Below are 20,161 nucleotides of genomic sequence, written 5' to 3'. Positions count from 1 at the left end.
TTGTGATGATGAGGAATTTACATGCATGACAACAAAAAACGGTAACTGAGCAGCTCAGTCTGTTTTCTATTATACTTTCAGTTTATTCCCATTGTGAAGACATCATGCAGACATGTACAGGAACATGATGGGTTTTCCACCTAGCCTTTTCTAATAAAACAAGTTTCTGATCATACTTAAACTTGCAAAGCCTTGACCAACAGCAACTTGACCTGGAAAAAAGTACAAGATGTTCTTTTAGTTCGATAGCTGTTATTACAGCCAGCAGTTCAAATTGTCTGCTAGAACTATGCGTATAAATTAGTTCTCAGGTTGTATTTGTTGGAGAAGGAGGGAGCTGAATCTCACTGTAGGAGCATAAATTCAGCCTTACTGTTTATATTAGTGAAGAGAAATACCTAGATGATCATGCGCGAGAATATATCACTATTAATATGATCCTCTGTCACTGTAACCTGTTCAAAAACCAGATTAAATGTTGACATGAACCTGTTTGCTTTGAATCTTAACTTGACAAGCACTAAAAGAGGAGATTGATGTTGCTTTAGAAACTGAAAGCAGATAGACTGTTAGAACAGGGAAGGTTGATGGAAGACGTGAAGGATAGGAGTTTGTTTATACTAGCGATAGTCTGAGGACAAAGCAAGCAAACTTGTGTTCTTTGTTTTCTGGGTCGTGGTGCGTCTTGACACGTAACTCGAAGCTGCTTGCTGTTTTATGGGGAGGTCGTGCATCTCGTAATGGACGACGAGGCGGTCACGGTGGCAGCGATTGTTTGAACACGGCTGTCGGACGTCTGAATAAGGCAAATATATTAATACAAACATTTGATGTTGCCCTTAGTGACACAGGGTAATTATAACCATTTTGCAGCCATGGTTGTTTACAAATTGTTGCTCCAGGTGATAAAAGCCTATCTGGAACTGTTTGCCAAAAGTGGTGATTTCATAGGTGATAAATAAAAACCTTGTAGTGAACTCGGGTTAAGCAATCATCCAGTACCAATGAGCTGTTTCAATGCTAAATTCACTGCACATAAATAGTGCTCTTCAAGTCTGCACTGCCAGCCAGTTACCCAGCTGCACACCCAAACACACCGTAGCTTCACCTTTATGTTTCAGTCCTCATGACAACACACACAGTTCATATCAATAACATCTACCATCCTAATATTACCATAGAGTAAGCCGTAGCTACTTTTTCAATGATAAATGGTTTCAATCATTTTGAGTCATCTTCTTCGTACCTATGCGTTGCCATTTGGTGCCTCTAAAAACATTATTTTAAACTCTGTTGTCCTTTATTATAGTTCTGGGCCCATATTCAAAAAGAATCGTGAGACAACAAGTAGTTCCTAGTAACTTCATTCTTAAAAAAGTCTTGGAATTTCTCGACTTCTAATATTTTTCTTATAATTTTCCCTCGGTAAAATTAATGATTCGGGAGCCACGAAGCATTTAGGCTTTAACAGAGCTCCCAACGTGAAGCCTAAGAGTGTCTTAAGCAGAGAAGATGGTGGAAAGACCAAGAGAAAGGAGATATTCTCCATACAACCGTGAATTACTAAATCACTACCGGCTTGATCGCACAGGATCCACCCCCTTATAGTCGAGTAAATGAGCTCATAAACTTCTATAACAATCATACAATTAATAATAGAGATAAGATTAACTTTATAATCCCCCTAGAGCGAAATTAAATAGCTTAAGTGGCAGGACAGATTAAAGTTGCACCTCTAGTAAGGTAATATTAGGAAGGATAAATAAATAAACAATTATAAATAACCATGAATAAAAAGTGAACAAAATTACAAACAATATACTACAGAATTATTTAAATATTTACGCACTGTAAAATGCTTTAAAAAATCAATTTTGAAAAATTGAAAAAAAGTATATACAGTACAATAATCTAAGCACTATATACTATATAGCATGAAGATGTAAATGTGGCTGATAAATATTTGCTAATGATGTCAGCAGCCTAAACCTAAATGGTCAACGCTTCCCGTCTGGAGAAGCTCTCTGGTGTGCTGCTATCTCCTCCCTAGCTTCTGATTGCTGCAGCTACCAGCAGGAACCAGAGCTGCTCACATTCTGGCTGGTGCTGAAAGCAGAGAGAACGATGCATCAATCTGCACGGGAATGCCTGCTTATTCGCACCGTGATGCCTTCCTCTTCTACTCCTTCTGTCCAGTTCAGTTTTCTCCACCTTTTGTTCTCCGGTTTGTTTTCGTCATTTTACCAAACTAAACCTCATTATGCAAGAAGGCAATCACAGTGAAATGCTGAATTGTAATAGTAATATCAATATGAAATGGATGCAGTATGAAAACGACCAGCATGGCAAGTGAACATAATAAGCAAATCAAAATAATGACAAGCATGTAAATAAGCAACGTTCAAACATTTTGATACTGTGTGACAGTTAATTCAGTCTTGCTAAATTTTGTCATTATGGTTTACACCTTTCTTAATCCAGTCTAAATCATCGGTTAATTTCTCTCCATTGATTACTTGGAACACAGTTGTTGTTGTTTTTTTTTTTTTTTTGCAACAACCAATCACTCTTAAGCTAGGAGTCCATGGGAGGAATTTTTCGGCTAAGACAGGAGCTCTCTGAGAGGACTCTGAGAATCGTTGAATACGGGCCCTGGTCTCTGTGTGGACCAGCTGATCCTTGTAAAATCTGCAGGATTATGACCTTTATTCAAGCAAAAAGAACTATGACCACCTACTGGTGGATTTTAACAGGTTTCATATAAGCAAGTTTTCTAATTACTTTGAACTGTCGGTTATCAAAGCAGGTATGAAGCATCTTAGGGGGAGGTACAAAGTGATGCATGTGTGGTACAAAACGTCCTGCAGTAGTCTGCTCCATCTTATTCCCAGGAAAAGTCAGGGATGAAATGATGAAAACTTCAAAGGTACGGAATGGCGAAGGGACAAAATTAGCAGCACCCTTTTCAATCTACTTGTTTCTCTATTTTTATCATTTGTGGAACTTGCATTTATACATTGAATAAGACATCTTTTTTTCAGAGCCTGTATTTGAATAACCCACTAAAGATACAAATTTATCTATTCCTAAAAAGTCAACGAGCATGTGTAATACCTTCTTGACGTCGTCTTAAAGCTTGTTATCGATGAGGAGGGTGTATTATATTCACTAAAAATACCTTCGGATGTGTATCACATTAGCACAGTGCAGCAGAACAGTTTTTTTCCTTCCTCCAAGAAGCCAAAGACAAGTGCAGTTAAATACTGTCGAAATAGTTCACTGGACATTTTTATTTAGTAGCAAGGCAACAGCTCAACTGATGACCTCAATTGCATCATCAGAGGCTAACAAAACTTCAAAAAGTATTATTGATGGAAAACTTCCAAATCATTTTAAATCACAGCAATGTATCTGTTTGTGTTTTTGTAGGTTATAACATTTGCAAAAGGTTGCCTGAATCTCCAAATCCAGCAACACAACAGGGTTTGAAAAGTGGGTTCAGTGGTCGTGTTCCACTTTGCCACTTTGTATGTTTGCGGTATTCTCAAATTTCATAGTCGACCTTCCAGGGTTTTAGGTGGTTCTGTCTGATGTTTTGCGTGTTATACCTGTCTGGCAACAGATGTTTTAAACTAATTTTCTTTATTCTCCTAAGTGTGATGTAAGGAAATGTGGTTTAATGACTCCAGGAAATGTTTACCGGCATGTCACTGTATTTTTTTTTTTAAATGCCCTGTTTGTGGATGTTACTGAAAGTATGTTTATTTATTTTTTTGCTTCGATGTTTTCCATCCATCTGGTTGTCCAAAGTTGTGCAGATCATTTCTTTATTTTTTGAGAGAGGTTGCAGAAGAAAGTTTAGCTGAATTCAGTTCAGCTGGAGAGCTGTATTAGAATATTTGACTTCCTATCGCAGCATTCAGAATAAAAAGAGATCACATCTTCAACAGATCATTGTGTGTTATGACATGCCTTATTTTATCATAAGCAGCTGGTTCCATTATTTATGAAGGTGGTAAAATGTACTGAAAGATTTCGATGCTTGTGCACCTACATGAAACAAGTTTTAAAAATCCATAAGGTGTGCATACAGGTGTCTGATTTTTATCAGCATCCTGAGTGGGACTAAAAATGCTTATTTATTTTTTTTAAATCATCACTGAGAAAATGCTCGTTATTCTCTGCTGTCTGACGCACATTTTCCTTCCTTTCAAATGCCAGCCGTGATTGACTGTGTACACATGTCGGCACTTACTGTCAGCTGTTATTGCCAGCTTGTACGCTTTTTATGAGCAATATTTCAGTTGCAAAAATTACGCTCCTCAACATGAAAGGAAAAAAATCCAGTTTGGACATTTACTGCTCTGTAAAAATTGTTCTGGTCAGTGATGAATCAGGTCCAAATTATTTCTTTGTCCCGATGTTGTCATTTTTTAAGATGTGACACTGTTGCTGGAACTTCAAGTGTCAGAGCGTTGATCCTGCTGAAAGCCCAGCTTTTTTGTGACTCTGACTCTGTGCAGCTGCTGGGAGAGAGCCAGGCAGATATTTGGGGTTAATGGCTGTCCATGTCCTTTCTCTAGTTAGACATTCACATGGCAGCTGTGCTGCTGCCATGGTACAAACAGTAGTTCAGTATATTAATCACTCAGTAGTTGCCTGGTGTCTTTTCATGAACGTTTGACACTACAGTAGCTGTTGGAGCTGTTTTCTCTCTGGTGCTTTTATGGTTTTATCACAGATTTCTCATAACTGACTTAAGAATGTATTCTACAAGAAGAAAACTGGCTTAAGAGTTTGACTGGATACAGTATGAGCAAATGTGTATTTTAGTTTCATTGAGAATTTGTGGGAATCCTGCTTGGCAGGCTGCCTGTCCACAACAGCATGTAATAAACAGTTTACAGAAAACTGTGGACGGAAAATGCGGGTTTATCTTTCTCTGCTCTGCAAACATTCACATTATTGTTTGTCAAGAGACCGACTTGCTGTTCGCCACAATCGACGTCGTTTCACAACTCTTCTTTCCTATTAAGGAACTAAGAGGACGTAGGAACCTAATCTACCCTAAGATGTATATTGAATTTCTTTACATTTCAACATAGAAGAGGGGGAAAAGATGTGGTTTCACTTTGTTGAAAGAAAAGACTTGGTGCAGATGGTGCCTGTTTGCATTTCGTTGGTTCTTTTATAGACTTCATCTTCAGCAGCTCAGAAATCCAAAGGTGTGTTAGGATTTTTGTTGCACGTTATCATGCATGTGCAACGTTTTGTGTTTTGTTGTGTGTTGCAACTGCATTTAAAACACACATGGTGCTCAATATGTAAACTATAATGTAGAAATCTTTTTTATTTTATTAATGCTCTACATTTTCTTCTTCTGTGTATTATGGATAGGCAATATGGAATTCAAAATGTTCACAATGATTTGTGGTGATTATTGCAGTTTTGATAAATGTGCAGATAAAAACCATATAAAAACTCATTAGCCTTTTTGGCAATACATTTGCTGCAGAGACAAAGCAACACAAAAACTGCTCTAAAAATAAACCGCTATATAAAATGCTGCTTCATTACTAGTTACAGCTGTGCGACTAAACAGCACACAATAATTGGATCTAGCCCATTTTTCACACACATTGATTGATCCTGGAACCAACAGTGGAAAAACGGCAAAAGCACCAATCCCAATGCTAATGTCAGTTTTTGGGTTTTGCAGACATCGATTTGATTTCATGAAAAATCACAATTCTGTTCACAATCATTGTTTTCCCTGATGAGGATAAACGACACTATTACCCACCCTAACTGTGTGTATATACACAACATTATGTTTCCATGTTTTTGGAAGGTTCTGATCCAGACTGGGTTCTTAAGGGTTGAGTGGACCTAGTGTTTAGCAGTTCTTATTTTTCTTATCTCACTCCAATTGGTTGGGACTTTTCTTTGTCAGAAATTTCTACCTTGTTTTCATCTAAAAAAAAACAACAGTTTTATATCACTGTGGGTATATACTGTTTATAACAGTATTTGTAACATGAAGTGGCTGCAGCTATTTATTTATCTTGACTTTGGATTTACAAGATATTCTCATCCCTTTTGTTTCTCCTGGCTGATGACTGAGTTCAGTGTTGAATGTGGCACGCTCTGATAAGGACGAACATATTTTTGGTCATTGTTGGTGCTTCTGGTAAAAGGGAAATTTGTGGTTAATAGTTTGTGGGGGAAGCTCTTCTGCAGTTACTGTCTGTCAGGCTATCGGTATCAGAACAACACGCTTCAGTCACGCAATGAACAATCGAGAGCCTCCAGTAAATAGTGTTGGAGCCAAACTAAAGTCCTGCTAACTAGAGGCGGTCAGGCGTGACGGTCACGCTCATACTTCACAGTGAGGAAGAGTTTGAGTCTTTTGTGGTTTACCAAGCACTGCAGAGCCCAGCCCACTGTTAATTCCTACATCTGATTAGCCAAACCTGCTTGGAAGCAATAAACTAAGTGATTTTAAATTTGAGGCTATTTTAAAGAATGATCCAATAAACTGATAAAATGTTAATGATCAACACCGGTTATGTTTTAATAGTTAGGTTCAGATATGAATGACAGAGATGGGACTTGTCTGTGTAACTGAATAACATGGCTAAATCTTACATCACAGGACTTTTAGTGATATTTTTCTCAAAAATGGGTTTTTAGAATTAAACCAGTGTTTCCCATAACTCTTTTATCAGTCTCTGGACTGGTTAGATTTGACTAATGAGCCTCGATTTATTGATTGTATAATTATTTCAATACATGATCCTTAAAAAGACAAACTAAATTTCTGAGGCAACAGCGATAAGTGCCTATGTATTTTTTTCTGTTCCGAATTCTCAGTAAATAAAAGCTGCAGCAGATCAGGGACAGGCTGAACCAGATTTGCCTCCATCTCTCTACTCCCTACTTTGTTTTGTGCATATATTTTCTACTTTGTGACAGAAGAGAAAGGTCAAGCTGTCTTAGATTTATATTGGAATATTTCGGATGCTGCCGTGAGTTTGAATTAAGTACCTATGGATAGAGCTGCGCATGTGGACAACGCTAAGAAAGTGGCTTAATGGTGAAGTCTTTGCTTAATGGAGTTGAAAGGGCCAGCCTGCAGCACAGGCGGTTAACACTGCTTCAAGTCTGTTCCCTGTAGCTTTTGTTTTTGAAAGTATACTGAAAGATTTAATACCTTAGCATCTTTCAGTTTGGATTCATCCAGTTTTTTAAGCGTGAATATTCTGACTATTAAAAAATTAGTTAACAGTATTGTTCATATTTTAGTCTACTTTGTAGATTTCCCTTTGCTGTTCGTTATGACTGTAGGCTTTGTTTACAACATGCTAATTTACAGATCAGTTTGTTTTAACGTGCTACCTAAACTCAGGCTGTCATAGCGTTACAGAGCTGTTAGCGCCCATTCATTTTCTCTCTGCAGGGGTGAGTTCACACAGACCGGAGACTAGCTACAACTTAAACATCCACAGACACAGCGATTTGAGCATGCACAAACCTGCTGTAGCGACAGTGTGATGGTTTATTATCATGGCGGCAGCGTATCAGGGTCCTCGGGGAGAGAATTGTCGAGTGTGGGTTTGGCCATCAAAAAGTTTAAACAAAAGTGCAGCGCTAATACTCGAAGCGGTAGCATTTCTCCTGCTTAGCTGGAACCTTTAGTGTATAACTGCATCCCAAGGGGTCAGAATGAGGCATACCAGGGCATTGGGAGCGTTGTAGGCTGGTGCTGCCTGGCGATACAGAATTAGACCTTTAAATACACCATGTCTGGGATTACTAAGAGGGTAGAGGCATCATGATTTTCCTCTGGAGGATGTTTTTTAAACTTTCTGCGAGCTAGTCTCATTGTCATAGACAGGTTAGAGAGAGCAGTACCAATCATTACCTGCTCACTGTGGGATCTGAAATGGCTCAGAGAAATCAAACCTATCTGGGTCAGTTTAAATATCTACTCTGATATTATACTCTATTACTTGGTTCTGCTCTGAACATAAAAACAAGGCCTCACAAGCTATGTGAATGTCTTCATCTTCATGTGTGTAGACACTCTGCAGACAGGTACAAATACGTATGAACTCAGCACCACAGATGGATGCTGTAATGATATATAATCAACCTTTAAACTCCACATGCACTAAGTGAGCCTCCTTTTCAGCTTACCTACATATAAAATCAGGTGCAGCACCGTGGATCTTTCTGCTGTTACCATGTCAACTTGCATCGAAACAGAGTGTTTCAATAATAGACTGGCAAGAGCTCAGATAATTAGAAGTGTTCTGAGAATCTCAGTGACTGCTTGTGTAATTCAGAAATCGGCGTGAAGTGAAATGGTTCGGCATGGTAATGGAGCCGCTCCTGTTTCTGCTCGAGGCGCCTTTGAACGCAGGAAAAATCAATCTGGCACCTTGTCAGTGTTTCAACGTTGGGGCTTCTTCACGCTCTGACCACTGTGTGAATGTTCTTTTCATCTGCTGCAGCAGAAGTTAACATAAATAAGCCACCATTGGCTTATTTATTTCTGCTCTCAGGTGGAGAGATTTGCAAGTTAAACCGATACACACATTTTAGCTTTAGGATTTGTTGTTTTTGTTTCTGAAAAATGTTTCAAAGATTGTGTTGAGGGTACTTTCCTGTGGAATGCATATCTGTGGTGAAATGACAACAGATGTGCTTTATGTTCTCACAGTTCATATGAGGATAGTATTTTACTTAAATATGGGATGTGTACTATTGATCACAGTTTGACTACAGATTATATTAGAAAAAATGTGCCTTTCTAAACCCTGGAAGCAAGTCTTTTTCTGTGCAGATATAACTATCAAAGGAAGCAGTTAATTTAAAAAGGCTAATTAGTCATGCCATTTTCATATTTTCATCTCCTGTTCTCGGCGATCATTAAAAGGAGAAACTTAAGTGCACAGCATAATTGCAGCGTCTTCTAAAACCAACAGATGATAATCTGACATGTTACCTCAAGATGTTGTCTAACTCCATCCCCACATCTACCTCATTAGCGCTGCTCTGAGAGGTAGACGACTGCCACTATAACTTATTTAGAAGTTTCAAGAAGTTTATAATGCTGCTGAGGCAATGGGACTAATTGGCTGAGTGTTGAATTGTATTTGCTGTGTTGCTTGTTGTTTTGACACTCGCTGTGTTGACAGTCCACCTGTATTTTACGGTAACACGGCTGCGTCTTCATTTCTAGCCTTCCCTATGGGCTTGATCATGTATTGATTTGGTGTGTCTGCGTGTTTATAAAAGAGAGAGGGGTCAATATGCTGGTGCATTATAGGAGAGTTTCAGTTGGTGCACAACTCCTGTGCAAAATGAGATTAACTGACCAGCATTAATTAAGCTTGTAAACATTGCAAATGATTGCAATGTACATTGCAGTCTGATTATACCTGCTTCTCCACTCGTGTATTTATACTGTTTGGGAACTTCTGCATAAATATCCAAATTACGTGGCACACCAGCAAGTATATGTCCCATGAGATCATTATCTGGAAACATATACAGATACAAATAGCATTTTGGATGTGGCTCTGATGCAAACGTGATGCAAGAAACTGACAGGATGTTTTTCTGGTGTTGAAATTATTAACCAATGAAGACTACAGCTAACCCACAGACTTCTGATTTCCACCACGTGCATTGGCTGGGTGCATTTCTATTCTGCTCAACCACACAATCCAATTACATGGAGGATACTGAGCCGACCAGACATGGTGTTCCCCTTTAAATGACCTGTAGAGAAAAAGATGATCTGTGTTGGCTCATAAAAAAATAATTCATTGTGCTTTTCCCTCTTCCCTGCTTTTTCTTCTTATCAATATTTTTTACTCGCTTACAGCCTTCATTCTTTAATCACAGCCAACAGAAACATATAATAAATTTATATATAATATATGATGCAAAAAAGTACCACACTTAGTTCTTGGCCAGTATTATATACTGTGTTTTAGAAGTTAAGAAGTGCAGTGATGCTCATGTAACACATGTATTGGAAAAGCCAAAGGTTTCTCACTAAGGTTGCACACAACATTGCAATTATATTGTCATTTCAATATGAGTCTTTTGAACTTATTTTTTAATGTAATATTTATTTTTTCTTGGACAGAGTCTCATGGCAGGAGATGCTCACAACTGACATAAATGACATTGCATAAAATGCCAAAGGTCACAGAGTGTTGGAAGGACAGATTGGATGGAAAGGAAACGATAAACTAGGCCTACATTGCACCAAATATTTCCATCGCAAGATTTTCTAATATCGTGCAGCCCTACTTTCTCACCAACCCAGACTTCAGAATCCAAAATGGCTACCATGTGTATAAAGACAGCAAGCGGCAGTAATTAACAACCCATTTCCATTCCTGACAGTTTGTATCTCATTGTGTACAGCACTGTAGACACTCTGGCAGTGAGTGTGTTGCCACAGTTTTTGAATGCATAAAATGCTTGGCCAATAAACACAACGGGACTGAAATGATTCCTCAAATAACTCGATGCACTATAATTCCTAACTACTTGGCACGCATGTTCCAACCAAGTGTAATTAGTGTTGCATAAAGCTGTCACTTGATATGATAGCCTACGCTGCTAAAGGGGATGCCAACTGCAGTCATCAGCTATAGAGGGAGATGGTGAGGGGCAAAAAGAAGCGCGAAGAAAACTGCTGAAAGTGTCAAAAGTGTGGGATCAAAAGAAAGCGCGGTGCGTGTAGTGCAAAACTTAATTAGCATTCCATAATAGAACGAATTCAATGCTGCGACACCAGAGCAGGCACTTAAGTACGCAACAAGGGTTCTATTTTATGTGGATAACATTATGCTTTTTAATGTTAAAAATCTCTTTACAAATCCAGAATGCAAGTAACACCTTATGCTCTTTTTTTGATTGTGATCATTTTTAGGCAGCTAGCACTGTTTTGATGTTCAGCAATTCAGAAAGGGTTGAGCTTCTGACATGTTGATGTTAGAACTTGTTGTTTTAGCTGCAGATGCATCCTTTGCTACAAATGTTCACCAAACATATGCTGTGTAATTGCATTTGAAGCTATAAAATGTTGATTTTCTTTAAAAAAAGGATTTGAATTTTGTTTACTCTATTGTGTTTGTGTTACTCCATAAAATAGGCTACAGTGGTTAAATGAGAAATCAGAATGTGCCAGTTTGTTTTATCTGTTTACTCGATCAGAATAAATGATAGAATACTCGATTACTAAGATTAATCGTTAGCTGCAGCCCTGGTTTACTTCAGTGGGACGTCGGTCACAGATCTGACTTCTGACTTTTGTGGTAAAGGAAGACGGCATATTTTCACGCCATGCTATCGTTGCTGTGGCAGTTTGGAAGAAAGCAGAGATCAGTGATGTTTCATTAACACATTACTGAATTTTTTTCTTGGCACCAAGCATTTTGTATGAACTACTTAAGATGCACGTTGCATTTAGAATGTGTCTCACAAAAATGACATGCTTTACGTATTACAAAGATTTATGTAGGATGGTTTCACCCTGATGTAACATCTGCAACCTCAAGGAACACGGCCAGCTTAACTGCTTAGCAACTTAAGGGGAGATAGTCATCTTCATCCTCAGATGCAGTGAGGACTCTGTAATGCTTTCTGCGAAGCCATTGCATCTAATTTATGTCAAATTTGTCAAGTACTTCGATGAGTCACTCAACCTCCTGGACTGAAAGCTTTAGCGTTGGTATATTTCAAACAGTGGTGTGGGCTTTGACAACCTTCAGAAACAGTTCTCTAGGTGTTTTTTTCTAATAAACTGGTATTGATTGTATAATAATTTTAAGCTACATGATGTGAAGGGAGACGGCGTGTTGTCAAATAATGATGTATATCTGTGCAGAGTACTGACTACCAGTCATACTTTTACTGGCTGGTGCAGAGTTTTCCCTTTTTATGGATTTTAGGATTATCCCTATTTATGCATAAAAATCAACCGGTTTTCTTTTCCCAACCAATAACCATGTCTCTTAAGTAAAATCACATTTCAAACATAAGTTAGAGGGCCCAACAGTAAGCCTGAAAAGTGTTTATTTTTCCTGACCCAAGTCAATAAATCTATACATTCTCAATTTAAAAGAATATGAAGTGGATACAAGATAAACAAACCGTCTCTTTGCTCTTGCCCTTTGGTTTATTGTTTCAGTAATGTGTGGGAGGCTGGCTCAGTCCCAGTCCTTGTTAAATCCCACAATCTGACCAGTTGGTGCTATAATGATGCACAGCACCACAAGTATGCGGGGTATGCATTTGAGATTGTAGAGAGATTAAAATCTCATGTGATTTCTTCTCCGTCTGTGCAAAACAATTCAAAGTAACTTTGGCGAATCTTCTCTCTGTCCTTTTCAATAAGATTTGGAGTAATGGGACCAGACAGATAAATAATAATTATGAGTGGCTTTGTACCTCAATGACAAATTAACCTTTATGAGACTGTAAGATTTTGTGTAATTGTAATCATACGAGCTACCACAGCAAGGAAAGGCGAATAATGCATTGTTAGCAAATATAGAACTGTTTTTATTACTTGTGATATATTCTGGGGATTTTCAGCTTTAATGTTTAACAGTAAATGTTTTTCCCCAACATCATGCAAAACAATCCTATGGTTAGAGCATCAGTTATGATATTAGGTTGAGAGTTTACAGTTGGGTTCAAGATAATAGCAGTACAACCAGACTAAGGAGTTCAATCACTGTTCTTAGTAGAAATCATATTACCACATGGTAAATAATTTACTAGTAGGTGAGTTAGAGTCGATAGAAAACCATGAAACATGAATGAGGTATCTCACTATGGGACACGCCTCCAGCGCCTGTCCCCCAGAAGCTCTATTACATTACGCCAGTCTTGACTGGCAGGCGGAAGTGACGTCCGCTTCCATGGGAGGGACTTTCTCCCAGTATAAAAGCAGACGTCACGTAGGTGATCTTCAGTTTAATAAGCACACCTCTTCCTCGCTCCCTGCAAGGAGGGTGATATGGTGAGATACCTCACACATTTTTCAGAGAACCGGGGTTAAATCCTTAACCTAAAGTTCTCTTTCAACATTCGTTTCGGTATCTCACTATGGGATATTTCTGCTCCCGTATTGCCAGATAAGCTCACTCGAAGACCAACAGATGCATCTTGCATTCATGGCAATGTGGTACCCACACCCAGAACCGTGTGAGCCAGTGTGGGCCTGGTGACATCCAATTTATAGAACCTAGTGAAGGTGTGAGGGGTTGCCCAGTTGACAGCCTCACATATGTCCTCCACAAGTATACTCTGGAACAATGCCCAGGATGAGGCCACACCACGAGTGGAATGAGCCCGTAGACCTGCAGGGGGGTGCAAGGCCTCTGCTCTCAAAAGCCATAATAATAGCCCCCACTGCCCAATGCGAAAGACGTTGCTTTGTGAGAGGTTTTCTTTTATGTGATGAAGCCCACGACACAAACAGCTGCTCTGATTTACGAAAATCTGCTGTTTTTTCACATATAACCGCAGAGCTCGTACTGGGCAGAGCGTATGCAGTCGTTCATGCTCCTGAGAGGAGAATGGTGGTGGGTAGAAAGATATTAATTCAAGGGCACGGCATGGCAGAGCCGTAGCAACCTTAAGTATAAAGGCAGGATTAGGTTTCAGTAAAACCCTTGACTCACCCAGAAACTGCATGCAGGACGGGTTAACTGAGAGCACTTGAATGTCACTCACACGCTTAGCAGAGACCAGAGCAATCAATAAGGCCGTTTTAAAGGAAAGCACTTTGAGCTCAACCTGCTGCAACGGTTCGAACGGTGCACGTGACAACGCATCGAGTACCATAGGTAAATCCCATGAAGGAGTGAGGCTCCTCGACACTGGACGGAGCCGTCGTGCACCTTTCAAGAATTGACACACCAGGGGGTGCTGCCCCACTGTTTTGTCACCAAAGCCAACGTGACAGGCTGAAATAGCAGCCAGGTACACCTTCACAGTGGAAAAAGCCAAGCCTTTATCCAACAGTGCCTGCAGAAAAGTTAAAATGTCCGACACAGGGCTTTGCATTACGCTCACCATAGGTTTTGCGCACCAACCCACGAATGCCTGCCATTTACCCTCATACACGTTACGCGTGGAAACGGCCCTTGCATTTTGAATTGTGTCAATAACGTTCTGGTGAAGCTCACTGGCAGCCAGATTTAACCCCTCACAGGCCAGGCCCATAGGGCCATGCGCTCCGGATGCGGGTGAAATATTTCTCCGCGTGCCTACGTCAGGAGATCTCTGCAGAGGGGAAGCTGCCATGGCTCGCCGTGTAGCATCTGAAAAATCTCCGTTAGCCAGTGTTTCCCTGGCCAGCGGGGAGCTATCAGAATGATTGAGTGTTTTCCCTCTCGCACCCTGGCGAGAGTAGGAATGATCAGTTCCAGCGGGGGAAAGGCATACAGTAGGACCGGCGGCCATTTGTGCGCTAGCGCATCCAGTCCTAGCAGAGCTTGTTGCTCTGTCAGTGAGAAAAACATCGGACACTGAGCGTTTTCCCCTGATGCGAAGAGGTCGACCTCCGCTCGGCTGTACCTCTTCCATATCTGGGTCATCACCTCGCTGTGGAGTTTCCACTCTTTGTAGCGGGGATTGCCCCTTGACAGCAGATCCGCACCTCTGTTCATTACCCCTGGCACGTGAGTCGCTCTTAGCGACAGCAAGTGTGAGCTGGTCCAGATTATCAGTCTGTATGCCAGCTCGTGTAAATGACGTGAGCGCAGACCCCCCTGTCTGTTGATGTAAGCAACCACTGTTGCATTGTCCGTTCTGACCAAAACATGGTGCCCTTTGATAAAGGGCAGAAAGTGTCTCAGTGCCAGCATCACGGCCAGGAGTTCCAGACAATTTATGTGAGCTGTCTGTGTTTGTGGACTCCAAACGCCGTTTACCATCATCCCCTCGTGAGTGGCTCCCCAACCTGTCAGCGAGGCGTCTGTGGTAATTACCTTCCTCGTCAGGATGGTTCCCATGGTAACGCCGGTGTTGAGAAAACCGGGGCACTTCCACGGGCTCAGCGCGCGTGGACATATGAGAGAAACCAGGACGCTGCGGTGAGCATGGCGTGTGGGGCTCAAGCTGAGTGATGCCACCCACCTTTGAAAGGGGCGCATGTGTATACGGCCGAGTGTGATGACCGCCAGCGCAGACCCAGCAGTCTGAGGCATAACCTGAATGTCACCTGTGTGCCTCTGTAAAAGAGTGCCGGACAAGCCTGAAAGGCTTTTACTCGTTCCGCTGAGAGGCGCGCTCTGAACTCGACTGAATTCAGGGACAGGCCAATGAAGTACTGGGGTTAAAATGCTCTTTTCCCAGTTTATTGTGAATCCCAGAGCTGCGTCATGAGCTCCTCTAAAGACTGAACTGCAATCAGCCAATCGTCTATATACGTCGCCAGACGCATCCCCCTTTCCCTCAGAGGCGCGATGGCTGCCTCAGTGCATTTCACGAACACACGTGGGCTCAGTGAGAGGCCAAAAGGAAGTACCAGGTACTCGTATATCTTTCCCTGAAACGCAAATCTGAGGTATTTTCTGTGAGCAGGGTATATAGGGATATAGAAATATGCATCTTTCAAGTCTATGGAGACAAACCAGTCTCCTTGATGCACAAACTTTATCAGAGCTGCATGTGTTAGCATCCTGAACGAATACCGTCTCAGATACGTGTTAAGTGCCCGCAGATCCAGTATCGGTCGCAGACCCCCGCCCCTTTTCGGCTCGAGAAAGTATCTGGAGTAAAACCCGTCTCTGCTTTGCTCCTGCGGTACCAGTCGGACAGCTCTTTTGTGCTGCAGGGAAATTATTTCCTCTTGCAGGACGCGAGCGGACTCTCCCCGGGCGGATGACTGTACTATGCCCTTGAAACGGGGTGGGGCTGTCACAAATTGGAGCCTGTATCCCTTGGATACAGTCTTTATCACCCAATCTGACGCTCCACACGCTCGCCACAGCTGAGTGTTGTTTGCCAGTGGACCTAAAGGTGCTTCCGTGTAAACACTGCGCAACACCGGCTGAGGGATTTGCTGTTCCGCTACAACTGCTAGCTGCGCTCGCGAAGCGCAGACAGAGTGGGTATCTGCCCCAGCTATGAGATTGCCACATGTGCAGGTTCTAGATGGTGGTTTGACTCTGTTCATGGTGAGAACGAGTGCAAGTTACACAACTTCGAAAGCTCCGTTAAGGTTGTAGCTAGTTTGGTGACCAGTTGCAGTGCTGCTGTTTGGCAACAGACCAGCGTTGGGAAGGACTCAGAACGGTCGAGCACATTTATTGAGAAGCTCTTGGCGACCGAGTTGTTAGCTCGCTCTGTGAAGAGTTAAGCTAGCTCAAGTTACTGTAATGACCGTCTGAGAGGTGCTTCTGGGAGCGAGAAGAGGTGTTAGACTGAAGATCACCTACGTGACGTCGGCTTTTATACTGGGAGGAAGTCCCTCCCATGGGAGCGGACGTCACTTCCGCCTGCCAGTCAAGACTGGTGTAATGTAATAGAGCTTCTGGGGGACAGGCGCTGGGGGCGTGTCCCATAGTGAGATACCGAAACGAATGTAGAAAGAGAACGAACATTTATTATATGCATGCTCCAGAGTCTGTGTAGTTTAATAATTGATTGAAAGAGACATGTACAAAATAATAGCATGGTGGAGTTCAGTTACTGAGATCATTCATTCTGTGAAGAAACGGGTGTCACAGGTAGGGATGGGTACCAAATTGGGTTCTTTTATAGGTACTGACCAAATTCTGTCTGTACTACCGAGTACCAATTCAAGTAAAATCAAATGGTACCATGTTTTGGTACCTAAACGCATCATCATGACACTTAGGGAATGGAAGAGTGGGCGATTTTCCATGCCGGACATGAACACAGCATTGTATGCACAAGAGCGTAATGACGTCAGTAGCCGCTGGTACCGTCAACAAGGCATGGCTGCTAGAAAGTGCTCGAAAATATGGATCCACTTTTCAAAATACGATGCAGATTACACTCGCTGCAATGTTTTTGATGCGGAGTGCAAGCCTAGCGACAAGAATGTTTCTAATCAGTAATCCTGCATCCGTTATCTGCTCGTCGTCTGCAGCCAGCAACATGGCTGGGTTTTATTTTGTGCATTTATTATGAAAAAACACTGCGTAGTCAGTTAAGGGTTTTCATGTTGAAGAAATGTTTGAAAGAACTGAGATGTAAATGGTAAATGGTAAAAGGACTGAACTTATATAGCGCTTTTCCAATCATACAGACAGCTCAAAGCGCTTTACACTAGTGCCACATTCACCCAATCGCACTCACTAACGCTCACGCATTCATACACCGATACGCAAAGCGGTAGGCAACTTGAGGTTAAGTGCCTTGCCCAGGGGCACATCGACATATGGCAGGAGGAAGCTGGAATCGAACCTACAACCTTCTGATTGCAAGACGACTACTCTTCCGACTACTCTTCCTACTGAGCCTCAGTCAGCTGTGTGTTACAATACACACAGCTGATGGTTGTTTTTATATATTCATTAACATTTCTATATTGTGAAATAAATATGTTAAATTGCTAATTTTTAAGATTTTATTATTAAACGAATTAGCATTTATTTTCACATAAACACACAAAAGTACCGAAAACTGGTACCGTTGAGTACCGTTATCGATTCCCAGGTACCGGGTATCAGTTCAAACGTGAAAGGTACCCATCCCTAGACGCAAGCTGCGTTTCTGTTGCAAATATGTGCAAAATATTTTCGATATTCTACTGGTGTTGGAAAAAATTTTGCAATTGTAGTGTTTCCATTAAAAAAGAAATGTGATTAAAATTACGCGATAACATCATCCTCCTACTACGTCCTGTCATCTTTGTTACTTTCGCCAGTAGTAACATCTGGTTGTTGATCACATGACTCGTGTGATGTGGAAAAAGTGTTTCCATTGCAGTTTTGCGAAATACACCAATTTCAATATGGCCAAAAATACCACCTCAGCGTAGCACAAAAACTTTATCAAAAACAGGAGTTTCTTCAAAATTGCTGTTTCCATTAGGCAAATTTTTTTTCGTAATTACAATTTGCACAATTAGATGGTCAATGGGAATGCAACTACAGTCAGGTGGCCCTTATTTAAGGATGATGCCAGCACATGTACATGCATTTCTCTCTGAAAACCAGAACAAAATGGGTTGTTTCAGGCCTTGAACAGCGTACTTTGATTAGGATGTTGAGTGGAGAGGGGAAAGCGTATAATGAAGTGCAGAAAATGATAGGCTGCTCTGCTAAAATGATTTCCACAGCTTCAAAATGGAAAGACATACCAGAGAAACAGGGAAGAAAACAAAAGAGTACAATTCAAATGCATCCAAGAATAGCCAGAATGGCAAAGACCTGGCCAATGATCATCTCCAGGGTGATCAAAGAAGGTCAGATGTCCCCTGCTTGTTAGAGGACTCACGTTAACTTCAATGTGAAGCTAATCTATCAGCAAGAAGCCACTGCAAAGTCCCATTCTTTTTTCTTTTTTTTTTTTTGCGGCTCTAGTGGCCTTTATTTTTCATTTTTCCTACACTAGGTAGGCAGGAAAGAGGGCAAAAAGACATGGAGACATTTGGCAAAGGTTTCCGGGTACGGGACCCGAACCCAGGACAGCCGCATCAAGGACGATAGCCTCTGCACATGGTCGCGCGCTTAACCCCTACACCACCAGCGCCATGCCCGTAAAGTCCCATCCTTAAAACAAAGATGTGCTGAAGAGGATACAGTCTGCCACAGAACACATCAACTGGCCTAAAGAGAAACGGAGAAGCATTTTGTGGACTGTTGACAGTAAGATTGTTCTTTTTGTATTTAAGGGCTGCAGTTTGAGAGACGACCCTCAAACACTGAACTGCAGCCACAGTCCACTTCAAGCATCATGATATGTGGATGTTTCCCTTACTATGGTGTCGGGCCTTTTATTTGTGAGAACACTTGAAGTCATGTTGCCGTATGCTAAAGAGTAAAAGGTCTTGGAATGGGTGTTTTAACCAGACTGACCCCAAACACACCAGTAAGAGAGCAGCATCTTGGTTCCACACCAATAAAATCAAAGTAATGGAGTGGCCAGCTGAATTCCTTAATCCGATTTTAAAAACTTAACTTTAAAAATGCAAAACCAAGAAAAGCAGAGGAATTGTAAAATGCTGTCAAATCATCCTGGGCTGGAGTACCTGTTCACAGGTGCCAGAAGTTGGGCGACTCCATGCAACACAGATGTGAAACAGGTCTCAGAAACACTGGTTGTACAACTAAATAGTAGTTCAGCGATTCCCAGGAATGAAAAATCAGTTTATAGATTGTAAAGAAAAGTAAAGACACTACTATTGTTTAAACATTTTCCTTCATTTCTGTAATGTGATTAAAAAGTTGATGCATTTTTCTACATGGTTTGGTTTAGAGTATAATGTGCAGGGTTCCCAGTGCATGGAAATAAATTCTATTGTAAGGATTTTCTTACTCACATCTTTAAACACACTGCTATTATTTTGAACACAACTGTATATTTCTGTATGTAGATGATAAACAATAATAATCTACATTCATTTCAAGCATATGCTGCTTTATTGTTTGTTATATATGTAGCTTTATGTGGTTGCATTTGAGTCCTTTAAACATGTTCACTGACATCTGGTAGTCACATGCAGTCAACTACTTTGTGCTTCATCTAATTTAGTTATATTGAGCCCTACATGGCTGCTGATAGATAGCAAAGTGAAACTGGATCTGTAAAAATAAAAAAAGAAAAGGACAGACACTCTGGGACTTGTGCAGCCTGCATGCCTTTTGCTCAGTAAGGCACTTGCTGGGACATTTACTCAGCAGAGTTTTTTAAAAAGGGCTTGCACCGCAGTTCTAGCTAAGGTTGTGCAGTGGGTCAACAATCGATAGAGTTTCAACCTATCCTTTGTGGAGGTGTGAGACAAATTGGACCTCACAACTGTTAAGCCAGTTTTACAGGGACAGCTGCAGCTCTCCGCCCACCAAAACCCGCCATTGACTGTTGTTCCTTTGGGGAACCATCTGTGAGGAAGAAGCAGGCGCAATGATTAAATGATTGTTCAACAGTT

General features: G+C 41.1%; 1 protein-coding gene and 1 pseudogene across 3 annotated transcripts in view; one reads left to right on the top strand and one right to left on the bottom strand.

The window, feature by feature from the left end:
* The window catches only part of znf609b (zinc finger protein 609b), a 112,778-nt gene that overhangs the window by 8,272 nt on the left and 84,345 nt on the right, over nucleotides 1–20,161 (top strand). The gene's annotated exons all lie outside the window — the stretch shown is intronic.
* LOC124867134 lies at nucleotides 14,238–16,219 on the bottom strand (annotated as a pseudogene).

The sequence above is a fragment of the Girardinichthys multiradiatus genome, chromosome 4, assembly GCF_021462225.1.
Source record: "Girardinichthys multiradiatus isolate DD_20200921_A chromosome 4, DD_fGirMul_XY1, whole genome shotgun sequence".
NCBI classification, from domain to species: domain Eukaryota; kingdom Metazoa; phylum Chordata; class Actinopteri; order Cyprinodontiformes; family Goodeidae; genus Girardinichthys; species Girardinichthys multiradiatus.
This window is presented reverse-complemented; position numbering and strand designations above follow the sequence as displayed.